A 13,706-nucleotide genomic window follows, 5' to 3' on the forward strand; every position below is an offset into this window, starting at 1 on the left:
CGTCGAGGACAGAACCCAAGCTGTAGCCCCCAGCCCTGTGACGACTCTTGAGCGCTGCTGTGGTACTGAGGCCACTGCATTTGGCATAGAACGGAGAACCATCGTCCTTCCGATCCGTCCCACCACCAAAGTTGGGGATGCGGTGTTGCGGAAAGGCGGACAGATTGGGGGGCACTTAGAGTGCCAGCGTTGTCGTTGTCGCCGTTCGCTGACGTCGTGTATTTATAGCCAAGATTTCTCTGCTTTTATTTTTCGCTTATTTTCTTTCTCCTCAGCATTTTTCCTTTGCCATTTACATGGCTACGCAAAAATATGCAAAGTTGCAAGTACAGCAAAACAAAACAAATAAATTTATTTGTGTAATTATTTTTGATTTTTGTGTATGCTTTCTCTATCGCTTAACAACACAAAATAGTTGTTAATTTAATTGATTGCTACGCAAAAAATATTCAAACAGCTAGACATCGCCCAAGCGATCTTTAAAACTGGTGTGGTTTTTTTTGCCATACAACTATTTTAAGTATGATTTAGGTATCTTTAAATGTTATCAATTAAGACCATTTTTTCTGAAATAGAAATAAGATAAAGTAAGTGAACTAAAGAAGTCTCTCAAGCATAAATATAACAGAAAACTCTTTCGTAAATAAATAAAAAAAAATTTTCTTTGAACAGACAAACTTTTTTAAACCCAGATGTTATATACAACACTTTTTTTTTAAATCGCGTCATGTAACTTGCCGGGAAAGCCAACATTAAATGGATATAGAGCCATACAATTCTGTATTTGTGCTATTTATCCTGCAGAGAATTCTATTCCCCTGGATGCATCAAAGTGAAATCAGTTCAAATATATTACGCACACAAATCCCCATAGAAAAGGCTTGAGGAAAGCGGAGTTGAGGAGTCAAGCTAGAAATGTTATTTCCCTGGCAGCCGTGGCAGGAGACACGTATGATATATCTAATGGCCATGTAAGGAGCATGTAAGCCCTCCCCCGCTCCACCACCACCCCCGCCCCTATTTTCATCCCTCAAGCGGCATTGTCGGCCACATCAATCATGTGCCGTGTCCTTGTCCAAGTGCACCGAAAAGTATGCATCGATGTCTGCACTTAAGCATCTGTATCCGACTCTTCTGCTCCTTGTGCAGCCACAATTTGTGTGTGCGTTGATTTGTTGCGGGCCACATAAACCGCACAAATATGCTGGCTCCTTTCTTGGCTAGATTTGTCAAGGCAACCGCAGCGAGAGAGGTAGTTAGGGAGGAGCAGTCTCCCCGGGACCACTCACTCGCACCGCCTCATTAAAATTTTAAATAAATATTATGCTGGGTCGGGGCAATGCCGAGGGTGCAAATAATTAATGGCAAGTAATATCAGCAACACCAGCAGCAGAAAGGCAGCAAACGAAGTGCCTTCGTCAAACTTCGGTTGACCGCAGAAAGTAGCTGTCTCATAATTTAGCAGGCAGCTTAACAGCGAGAGCTTTGGCATTCTAATTTGATTAGCGTCAGCCCAGGATGGCTTTTATCCCAGCCTTGGATTGAAGTGCGGCTGGTAACGCCGCACCCCCCCACCCGTTTTCCGATTGATGGCTTTCGTAAACCTAAAACGGTTTCAGGTGAGGCAGAGCGGCAGCTTCATTAAAACTTCTACCTCACCACGTTTTGCATTTCTGCAGCGAGCGATTGGCTGCGGTCTGCGCTAGAGCTGAATACAGGAAAAGAAAACCACAACTTTTCATTACCGCCCAGGCTGCCAACAAGGCTCAAGATGTGGCAGGATTTCTAATTGCAATGCAAATCGAAATCGGTTTGCTTTCCTGATAGTGATAGACTGTAAATACAGCGAAGGGCTCCGTCAAAAATACAAGTTCTGGCTTAGAACCAAGTGCCTATTTATAAAAAATAAAAAAAGATTCTTTGTCAATTGATTACAGGTTTAAGTATCTTTGCTCTCCACTTTACGGTTTGCTTGAAGTAGGTTATAAAGAAATATAAGGAATTTTGGAAGTTGGTATCTTCTCGTAGCCTACCAGAAAGACAAATTTTAAAATTTTAGAAAAGTTATGCATTAGTATAATTTATATTTGTAGAATTTGTTATCCATTATAATTGCAGGATAATTTTTTCCATAACTTGGAATGGTGTTTAGCTGTAGCACAGCAGTAATTTTCTATCTTTATTTTAATGAATTTGAAGTTAAGTGTTAAATTACATATATTTCTTTTCTGTTTATTTTTCTGGTCTTTTCTATTTTTTTCCAATTAATATCAGATAAAATTGTTCATCGCTAGCAATGAGAATGCCAGCTAAGAAATGTTTGTCAACTATTTCAATTCCCATTCACGATTCCGTATCTAACAAAAACGTAAAAGCTTTCCAATTGCCAATTTTCATATTCCAGCATTTTTTGGGGGAAATGCAGTTTTTGTGAGAAGCTTCGCTCAGCGGCTGTCAAGCAAATAACAAATAAAATGCCAAGGGGAGCTGCGAAGGACGAGCAGGAGAAATAGTCCAGGCGGAGGCCAAGAGAAATCAACAAAGTGCGCCAGTTACAAATCAAAAGAAGAAACCGAAAAGAAAAGGATTTTTATGCAATTTTTTCGCCACTTCTGCTGCTGCTACTGATACGCAGAGAAAAAAAGTAACAATAACAAAATTTACAAGATAATTTGTACGACTCAAAAGTGAAAGTTTAATTCGTTTAACTCAAACAATACTTTTGTACTTCTAAAAATTGTATCCCCACAATTTTTGTATAGCTTGAACCAAGTTTAGGAATGTGGAAATTTGCTTTCATAATCGAGTGTTTGCAGAAATGTTATTCGCGCTGAAAATGGATGCGGTAGAAACATTGCTCATATAAATACATACGTTTATATGAATAACAAACAGCTTTTTGTTTTATGACGATCGTTAAGGTGCGAACCTTTCATAGCTTTTTTTACGAGATCTTAAAAATCGACCAACCCGATGAATTCACGCCGAAAACAAATTTTATATTGAGTGCTCGTTTTCTTAATTTAAAAAATTTAAAATTGACAATAATTACTTTATCGATTTATTTCAAAAATTTTTAATTATAGCAAATAAGGCAATAGTTCTATGTAGGCCGTCATTAGGATATGCAATTGCATATTGCATTTCTAAGCAAATATGCTTAGCAACAAAGAATTCATGGTAATTTTTCTAATTAATTTAAAATCTATATTGTATACGTTGAAAAAAGTAACAGATAAAATAAAAGCTCTGCAAAGCTTCCAACAAAAATTATAATTCCCTCTGCAAAAGTACAAAGTATGTGTTATTATACAATATATCAATGTCCATATATTTTTCCAAAACGTTGATAAAAAAAAGGCATGCATTAATAAATTTAATTATAAATTTAAAAATGATAATGTATTTTTTGCAGTGATCTGCTCGGATGCCAAGCAGAAGTAACAGCCAGCGGGGTGGCGAAAAGGGGCGGAGAGGCGTGTCTGGGCAGAGGGAGGCGGCTACACAAAATTGGCCAATTTACATGCGTTTGTGTTTTTGTGCTGTTGTTGTTGTTGTACGAGAGGGAAGATTGAAGTTCAATTTTGAGTTTTTCTGTGAGTGTGTGGGTGAAACGAATGCAAAGTGGCAAAGTTGGGGAAAAGGGGTACACAGGAGGTAGGGGTGGAAGGTTGGAGGTGGTGGGGGGTGAAATTGCAAACTGCTGCAGCGTTGAAATGCCAGCAAAGAGTTTAAGCTCAGCCAAGCGAAGCACTCAAGAGGCATTAAGACAGAGACACAGACAAGAAGATAGATAGATGGATAGCTGAATAGCTGAATAGCTAGATAGCCGGAAAAGATGGAGGGAACTGTGGAATGAAAATCGCTTTGAAAAGCGTCTGCAACGGAAGGGCTTTAATAAGCTCCAGGTGAGTGGGCGCACGGCTCCGGGAAACGCTCTGGGGCCAACTGTGGTTTCCATGGTTTACTTACAATTTAAGCAGCCGCTTCCTTAAAGCCACCTGCACCGCCCACGTTGCGTATACGCAGCATATTCCCCTCTGACACCTCCGGATCGTTATGCAACGAAATGTGGCGAAATGACAACATTGTGACTTGCATTACGCTAATGAGCTTATCAGGGCCTCCAATGTAACTAATGAACCGACTGCGGCATTTCAGTGTGTTTATATTTATCTTCACAGAGAGCTTAGGGGTCATGGCAACAAAGGCAGATTTACATATGAAGTTTGAGTAACATTTCAGGATACCACAAAGTAATATCAACTAAGTTAAAATGGACTTAAAAGTGACTTGTAGAACATTACGGCTTACAAATTTGTTTGCTTTTGTGCACCCAGAGAAAAAAATCACCTAAGAGGTCGCTACGAACATTTATGGCCAAAAGTTTAGATATCCATGACCTAAACATTACAGGCCAGATAAAGCCTAAAGTTAAAGAAAAAAGGCCCATATTTTTTTTGTTTGCAGACAACCAGCATTTTTCTAAAAAAATATAGCCTACTCAAGACTTTAAATTTAGGATAAAAGACTGACCTAAGTCTAAGGTTATTGGCGACCTATAAATTTGAGAAAACTCCCAGTCCGAGTTTAGGTTACTTATATTATTTATTTTTGTTATTTTTCATTGTTTTCTTTGTTTTAAAATAATAAAATAACATAATTTTTATCTTAAGACTGTGCATGAGTCCAAAAAGTTTTTTGGGAACTATTTCCTTGAGGTGATCCCCCGTCAATAATAGAATGGACTTCTAATCAACTATATGTTCTGCTGTAAATATTATAATTTTATTAATAATAAGTTTTGAATATTTATTTTAATCGCACCTTCAAAACAACCTTTAAGCATCTCTCACTGTCATTCTCTTTAAAATATTTGCTATATCTACAGTTAAATAAAATTCCTTTACTTATTTCCAAGAACTAAACTTACTGCGCAATATGAAATGCACGCCCTACCGAAGAACCGATTAAGAAAATATATTGTTTAAATAGTTTAATTTAATTTGATTTAATTTTTTGCAAAACTTTTCACTTGCACTTAAACTGATAATTTACGAAATGCGCGTTTTTTCTGTAAGTTTCAATCGAAAACTGAATTTAAAAAGAATTAATTATAAATATGCTTTAGCTAATTAAAATCCCTGCACTCGTGTATAGATAACTTGTTAAAAACCTCCGAAACTACCAACAAAAATTTTGCCGCACATCCTGGTTTTTTCTGTAACCCGGCTCAACCCTTATATCATGCTTCCGTGCACTTTGTGCTAATCCAAACAATTTTCACACTTTACCCAAGGGCCCACAGATAGAACTTTATCAACAGGACTTCGGAAAATGTGCAAGTGTGGCAAACTTTGGCTGCACATTTGAACATTGCTCTAATTACTTGCCCCCATACGAGGCATAACAAAACAATTTGAAAGTCAGATAAGTGATGGTCGAAAAGGGGAGGAGGCAAAAAACGGCACACACACAGGACAAAGTATCCCTGCAGGAGATGGAATCAAGCCGAAACAGGAAACATCAACATGACAGAGAGGAGACCAGGACAAACATTTAACAATTTTGCAGGAACAATATTCAATTTCCGACTGTCTAATAAGTTTTTGGCCAGCACACTCACACGTAGAGGAGTTGGCCCATGTAATAAGCCAACTCCAAGCGTCTGGCCTGTCTATCCATTCGTCGCCCCAGTCGCAGACCTCCTGTATTCCCATTTTCCGACCCGACCCGACCCGACTCGATAAAACTTCCATTACTCAAACCAGGCGAGCGACGCAACATTTTCCTTTAATTTCCTTTTTAGTTTTTTTTTCGACGCCAAACTAACTTGCCATGCCATGCCCTGCCACAACGAGCTCCTCTTCATCCGTCCATCCGCTCGCTTTCCGTCCGTCCCGTAGAGCCGGAGCTTAAAGCCGGCAATACGAGCACACACCCACTAACCGGATCCCTCAACTTTAATGAATACCCGCGGGCCAATGCAAACACAACTGTAACGGCTAACGGGCCATATAAAATGCATTTCGAGTAACAAACTTTAAACACTGCGAACGCGTTCATTTGGGACGACATGGATGCTCCCCAAAGGGGTGGCTGGGATCTGGGAATTTGGAGGCTCGAGGTGGGGAGATCCGGAGGTCGAGGCTTCGGGGGACTTCTAGCGCGACATTAGAGGGTGAATAGTTGAGCCTGCACCATTTTACCCCAATTATGGTATGTAAAAATGCATGTTTATGGGAAGTGATTTTACGAAGCAGTTTAACGATAGAAAATGAATGATTGTGATGATGAAACGTTGCAGGAAAATAGTAGCATGCTTTAAACTAATTTATTTTTACACTAACCGCAGTATAATCATAGAATTGGGGGGACTTATAAATGCACTGTTGCGGGTGGATAGTTCAGGGTGGCGTACACTATGAGAAAAAGGGCCATAATTTAGACAACAAAATTTAAATGTTTAAAAATTCATAATAAAGTTCAACAAGTTGTAAGGTTATCTATGAATCTAATTCTCAATAAAGTAAATTTAAATAAGTATCAAATTGCCCTTTTATTTTGTGTAGAATCAAATAGACACTAGAATTAACACTAGCTTAGTTTTGTGTGCAACCTATTTTCTTTTAGATCATGTTTGGTGTAACATAACGTTCAATATATTCGTTTCAACCCGAATGTAGATTCAACTAAACTGTTTTTTTCGACGCATAAACGTATTATTTTTTCGCTAGGCCTGCTCCAAAGTAAATACAGCATGTTTTCCGGCCTCTGTCGAAATCGGCTCTGTAGGGTCGACCCCTCCCATCGCCCATTCAGGATTCAAAGCCATGCAAATAGGAGCCAAATGAGTATTGGAAAGAGGTAGACATGGGGGACAGGGCCCAGAAGGGAAACTGAAGGGCGAGATGAGGGGACCTGCTGCGGTTTACAGAGCCGCCATGGAAATGACAGACGATGTAAAAGAGTTCATTAATATTGCAAGGTATGCTCACGACGACGAAGGGACAGGTCAGGGGGTTAAGGCAAAGGGGGTTAAGGCAAAGAATGGAAGGAAGGACACCAGCAACAGCAACAGCAACAGCAAACGAGGACAACGTTTTGACTGTGCGCACAATTATTTTGTAATTTGTCATATTTTGTAGGCCTCGGCTCAAGTCAGAAAACGTTGCACTTTACACAGAATGGCAGGAGAAAGTGGGTGGCAGATGGCAGAGAAGAGGGGCTTGGAGGGCAGGTCACCGTTGCTTTGTCCAAAATTTCAAGTAGCGAAGCCTCGGACTCAAGTGGCTTGACGTTCTACTAAATGGAAAATGCAGGGGATGATAGTTCACTCAAAGTATTTTTAGGTTTAAAAGGCGTTTAAAAAGATATTGAATAATTGCAAAAATTAATGATGTCCCCAATTTTATTTGGTAAACATATATTTTAATAAAACGAAATATATCAGGTTAAAGATGACGGTCTGAAGTAGCTCCCCAACAAATAAATGCTAATACTTTTATCCACAAAAAGGACATTGCATCTTACAACAATATTTGATATCAAGAAGTCTATCCAAATATTTCAGCAATGTAACTAGGAATTCTCTGACTGTTTTCCTAAATAAATCATTGCCTAAAATGTGTAATCAATGCATAATTTGTTCATAATTAAATAGTTTCTATTTGGGGCATTTAATTGTTTACCAATACAGAAGTGTTGTATTTTATACAGCCACAAATATGGAGATAGCAATAACAAAAATTTTCTGTGTTTGGAGAAATGGGTTGGTGGCAAGAGGTTGGAAGATCACTAGCCTAGCAGCTGCATAATTGTTTGTGTTTTACGCTTTACATGAAAGCTAAGCAAATCTTTTGTTTCGCTGTCTAACAGAGAAAATTCTCTTATTCTCAATGTTTCTCTCCCTCTCTCTCTCTCTCTCTGCCTCTCTTAGCCTTTTTGTTAGCCTTACGCTTTGTGTGCACTTTCTAAACATGGCGGCGCCAAACAGTGTCTACCTCAACCTACTTTTGGTTCCTTCGCTCGCTACACAGAAACATTAAAATATTTATGGAAACTGATATTATAAGGGGAAGTCTGTCTAGGTACTTTGACTTATAACATGTCTCTGAAAATTGTAGCCAAATTAAAGGTTGTATTATTCAAAATAGTCATTTCGATCTTAAATAATATTGTCATTTTATAATTCTGTTAAAATATATTCTTTTTTGGTTGGTGACCAGTGCCTATTTTTTAACCGCCCAATAAGGAACACTGCATATTTCATGAGCAACTATACACTTTCATCTTTTTATCGATATCCTACCCTGAGTGAGTATGATTTTTCTTTATTTGTTTTGAAATTACATTATTTTAATGTTCTTAGACTGAATTTAATTTGATCCAAATCAATAAAAGTGGAAAAAAATATTGCTTACATGCCAAATGAAAACCCCTCTCAAAAGATGATACCTAAAACTAAAAAAATATTTTGTTGTGTATCTGAACGATGTAGCTCAGACTTTAATAGTGCCTGTTTGCCCGCAAACACCCCTCATCCCAACCCCGCTAGTTACGCCCCCAACAAAAAGAGGCGCCGTCAGTCAGCCAGTTTTCTTGCCGCTGTTGTGTTCACCATGTTTACCCACCCGCGACCCCTTCTTCACCCCACAGGACCACCCCGTCGGGCCGCCTCATCATGTGCCTGCCCTCATAATTATACCCTACAAATGAGTGGGCCATATAATATTTCGTGTTAGACCAAGCTAGCATAATAATAAAATGCTGGTTTAATATTTAGTACATAATGCCGGCTTCATTATTCACTGCCGTTGTGAAGGATTTTATGTTAAATAATAAAATTAGACTCTGGAGCACTTTATTAGAAAGTGGAAAACATTTTCAAGTTTTTAATACATGTTTTACCCAGGATTTTGCCTTTCTCTAATATAAAATTATTTCAAGTGTTTGTTTAAATAACAAAATTGTCCTACCCAAGTTATATTTTTCTGTTGACTTAGATTTAATGAAGAAAAATTTCCTTAACATACTTCTATTTTCATCTCAACTTAAGCATTTTGAACAATTCCATTTTTTAATAAAATGTATTCCTTTATTAATTGTGTTTTATTTATGATAAGCATCCAAGATGTCAATATATCATTGTCTAGAGCATTACCAACTTTTACACTTTCAAATTGGGGCTTTCTTTTTTGGCTCTCATAATTGTGATATGCAGTATTTTCAGTCCGCTGCTTTCAGTTTTCCTGCTCGTCCATTTCTTTGCTTTGCGTCCGCTTCTTCTATCATTTCGTGCAATTTTGTTTGTTTTTGCTGTTATTTTTTTTTTTTGTTGAATTACATGCACACATACAGAGGGACAAATATTTATTTAAAACTTATGCCCGAGGCCTTTCATTACTGTGCACGGTAAAAATATATATTTCACTCTTCTATTCCGTCTTCCCCTTTATGCCGTCATCCCTTGGATTCTCTTTTTACCATTTAGTGTCGGCTGTTTCTTAGTTCTTGTTACTTTTTTGCTGTGTGCAAATGTGCGGTACGTTGCTTTGTGCTCACCATTCGCTTTCTTCTGCCGCCCCTTTCATCTGCAATCTCTTTTACTGTTTTCTGGATTTTTGGTACATGGCTACTAAGTGAAAATGTTTCGGTCCACGGGGCGGATGCTTTCATAGTCTTCGCCTAGTTAATGTACTTGTAGCCGGCTCCTGTTCCAGATCCTTTCAGATCCGCCACCACCGCCACAGAGCTCACCACCATCACCCTCCAATTATGACGTCTAGCGGAGTTTTAATTAGTCCTCGTACTACTCCCCCCACTCAAGTCCCACCCCCGCTCCCGCTCCCCGATCCCCGATGCTGCGGCTCCTCTCCGCTTTGTTTTGCTTGTGGCCTTGTGTATGAGCCATTGTCTTGCCCCGAAACGAACAAAGTGCATTATGACGTCGCAACAAAATAGCCAAAGTTGTTGAAAATTTGTATGTGATTTACTCGGTGAATTATTTTAAAGTACACGGGCTAAGAGGAGCCCTTCTCGCATGACGAGATAAACAATAATCGAAACAAAGAGGCAGAACTGGCTCCTAAGTAATAACTGAATGTTTACCATTATAAGCAATGCCGATGCAGAGAGTGAAATATAAAAACTTATTAACTTTTATATCTGTTTACCAGCTAACGAAAAGGGATTGCATACCAAGACCTACGCAAAATAAATTCGTTCAGGTGTAAGAGCTGTGAAAGTGAAATACTTAAAATTTAAAGAAAATTCGCTTGGATCCGATGCTCCGTTCAAGAGTTATTCAAAAAATACTTTTTTTTTGTATATACAAACATTTTTCGGCTTCTGTTTGCCAGTTTTAAACAATTTAAATGACTTCTTTTTGAATTCTGGAAGAATTGTTCATGTTTTGGGAAGGTCGTTAAAAATTTGTTTTGCTCTATACCCAGAAAAATGTAGTAGGAATAATATTCCTAATAATAAAAAATAATTAGTAATAATAATAATTTTCTTTAAGTTTTAAGTATTATTATACGATTATTGAAATTCGGCCGAGTATTTCTTAGATTAAGTACGGTTCGTACTTGATAATAATATTTTAAAATGTTTAATTTAATACACAGAGAAAACGATATTTTTCGCTTTTATCCTGCTTATAGTATTTGTAAAAAAACAGAATTAATAAAAGCAGTAAACTCTATTAAAAACTTTTAATTTAAGAAAAAAAACCTATTAACTTAAAACAAGAACATTCCGTTTTTAAAATGATTGGACTAGGAGGTGTCTTGGAGCATCAAACATTGGGCAAGCTATTAGGATCCCGGATCCAAATCCCAGACAAAGTAATCAACTTATTAATTTGTTGGTTCTTGTGTTTTCTGATTTTGTTAAAATTTTGTATCTAATTGACCTCAAAAGTATAGCTAAAAAAAGGTATTTAATTGGAAACATATTCCTTTGAATTCTTATACGAGCTTAGTACAAATTAAAACGTTATGCCAATGTGGCGCAATCGGCTAAATAAAAGAGAAAGATACAAAAAAGTACTATTTTTATATATGCTTACAAAAAAATGTTCTAAGATTAAGAACAATGCTCTTGGTTTTTTCCCTCTGTGTACTTTAGTTGTTCACTTGCACAAGTTAAATTAAAAAGTTTACATACTTGCATAAAGAATTTTTCGTACTCTAACAATATCTTTCGTACATCCTTGGGCTGAGAACGTTCAATCTCAAATTCAGAATTTCGTGATTGAAAAGTTAGTAAAGATATTAGTACTAGGTGAAACGAGACGACTATATCATACATCTCCCATGGGAATAATCGGGAAAATAAATGAAAATATTATAGCTTCGCTGTTTTTCAATCAATTTGAATATACTTCGAAACAAAAATAATGGTTTATTGTTTCAGAAAAACGGTTCTAAATTTTTTAAAATCGGACAACGATATTATAAAGCTGCTTGTAAAAAATAAAATCATAAAAGAAAATATTTTTAATAATATATAAACTTCGGCTTCCAGAAATTAGCTTCCTTTCTTGTTAGTTAACGTAGCTTGTTAAAATAAAATTTTATTTAGTTTTTTACGGAATACAATTATCAAAAATTATAAGAAAAAATAAAAGTTATTTTATATTTAAATGAAAATTAAAAGTTCACTAACAAAAGAATTTTTCTATCAAACAAATATTTATTATAATCAGCACCCAATCAATATGCTTTATTTACTATACTTGACATGTCCATATAATCAAAAAACCGCCATAAAACTCACATTTTCAAAAAGTGCTTTACAAATCAATCATTCTTGAGTAATTGCACAGAAGCTCACTCACCTTTCAATTTAGTTGGCAGAGTTTACATTAAATTTCGCTTTGATAAAATGTTGCTAATTAGTTTGCTGTTTGTTTGTTTGTTTCGTTTTTGTTGTCGCGTGAGAATGTTTTTGGGCGCCAAAAAGTACAGTCACCTACACAAATGCAAAACACGCACAGAGCGACTGTTATTAGCTGTCGAAACTGTTATTTCGCACTTTCTGCGTCTCACTCACACTCTCTATATCCCTATCTCTTTCCCTCTGCTGAGATATCGTATGCTGTTAGCGGCGTTTTCAATGATGCACTTGATCCGTAGTAAACGGTCGCAAATCGGGGGAAAGCAGGAAAATTTTTGGTAATTTTTCGGTAATTTCTGGTTATTTCCTTTCGTCGAATGCGGTCGGCTGATTGATAGATGCCAAAGCGGACACACTGCACAAGAAACACACAACTTGACTGAGCGAAATTGCACAAATAACTGAATTGAAATATCCCCCCGCCTTTCGCACACACACACGCACATACACACGGCAAGGGACGGAGAGAGAGAGAAAAGGTGAGAGGAGGTGAGAGGAAGCGAGAAGGCATGCCCTGCTTCGCTTATTTTCGTTCAAAAATTTCTTACAAATTTGCTAAAACCCAAAAATTGAGTAGAGAAGCGCGGTGCACCCGAGTGCATTTTAATTGATTTTTTTCTTTTTTTTCCCCCCCGGCTTGCACTCACAGTAGGATGGCCTGAGTGCTCGCATCTCGCTCGGTCCCACGCGGCGTATGCGTAACATTTCAGTTGCATTTCGGCGAGTTGAGTGAAATTCGGTTGGCAATGAGTGAGCTGTGAGTGGGCGATCTCCTGTGGGTCACGGCTCCAGTTGCTCTGCTCCATAAATTTAAGTTTTAATTAGCTTTTTGTTGCTGCTGTAATTTCGACGGCAAACAAAAGTTGCTGCTGCATCAAATTTTTAATTAATTACACGTAAGAATGCTGAAAAATTGATGGCCACAAGGAGGTTCGTTCGTTTTGGACAAACAATTAGCATTTCAGTGTCCCAAAATAATGCAAAAGTATGAGGCTGAATGAAAGAAAAGTTAGCAGAAGTTTTTTGAAGGATAGCTTTCATTTTTTTTGAACGGAAAGTATGGATGGGGATAAGTATTGGTATAGACAAACTTTTTAATATGAAAATTGCTCGTTTGGGGTCGAGAAAATTAAGTGGTTGGATTGGGGCTGGAAAATGTACCCTTTCCGATGGATTCAGGCCAAGAATGTGAATAACTTTTACGGAGTTTTTTCATTAAATAATATTTTTCAATTTTTATATACGGTACACTTTTTAAAATATATTTTTGAATTAACCTTTCCTTACTAGTTCAGTTGCACCAAGTTAACATAATACCGTAGCATACTTTAGCAACATTGACAAAGCGCGATGAAAATGTTTACACTTACGTCTGATCAATACCTCTTAGTTTATAACCTGGATTGATTAATACATCAACAAAACATAATAGATCTTTAAATGAATCTGCAGCTAGTGTCAAGTTTGGCATTACAATATACAAGAAGTTTTGAATGGGGGATATTATCAAATTCATCATTTTGACAAAAATTGGTCAATAACATATACATTTTTTGTACTTCTTGGATTTATTCATATATTATGCAGTCTTATTATATTTTATTGAGGAGGCTAAATAAAAAAAAATTTTTTTGATATTTTTTTAAATAAAAGTACAACATCTCAGGAATATCCTTTGAAAAATTCCTCTCGATCGGACTAAAACTCGCTGAGATACCGATTATCTCGTAAACGTACTCTCAAAACTACGTTTTTTAAGTCGGTTCGTAATGTAACTCAAAAAGTAAAAGTCCAATCTAAATGAA

General features: G+C 37.1%; 1 protein-coding gene across 1 annotated transcript in view; it reads right to left on the reverse strand.

Annotated features, from left to right (window-relative positions):
• The window catches only part of LOC128259785 (poly(rC)-binding protein 3), a 99,775-nt gene extending 87,483 nt beyond the window's left edge, over window positions 1-12,292 (reverse strand). Inside the window, exons 1-2 of the mRNA XM_052992350.1 lie at window positions 12,058-12,292; window positions 11,843-11,976 (exon numbers count right to left, since the gene is read on the reverse strand). The gene's annotated coding sequence lies outside the window, so the exon portion shown is untranslated. The remainder of the gene's footprint in view (window positions 1-11,842; window positions 11,977-12,057) is intronic.
• Window positions 12,293-13,706: the final 1,414 nt, after the last annotated feature.

Source organism: Drosophila gunungcola, assembly GCF_025200985.1.
Source record: "Drosophila gunungcola strain Sukarami chromosome 3L unlocalized genomic scaffold, Dgunungcola_SK_2 000009F, whole genome shotgun sequence".
In the NCBI taxonomy this organism is placed as follows: Eukaryota; Metazoa; Arthropoda; class Insecta; order Diptera; family Drosophilidae; genus Drosophila; species Drosophila gunungcola.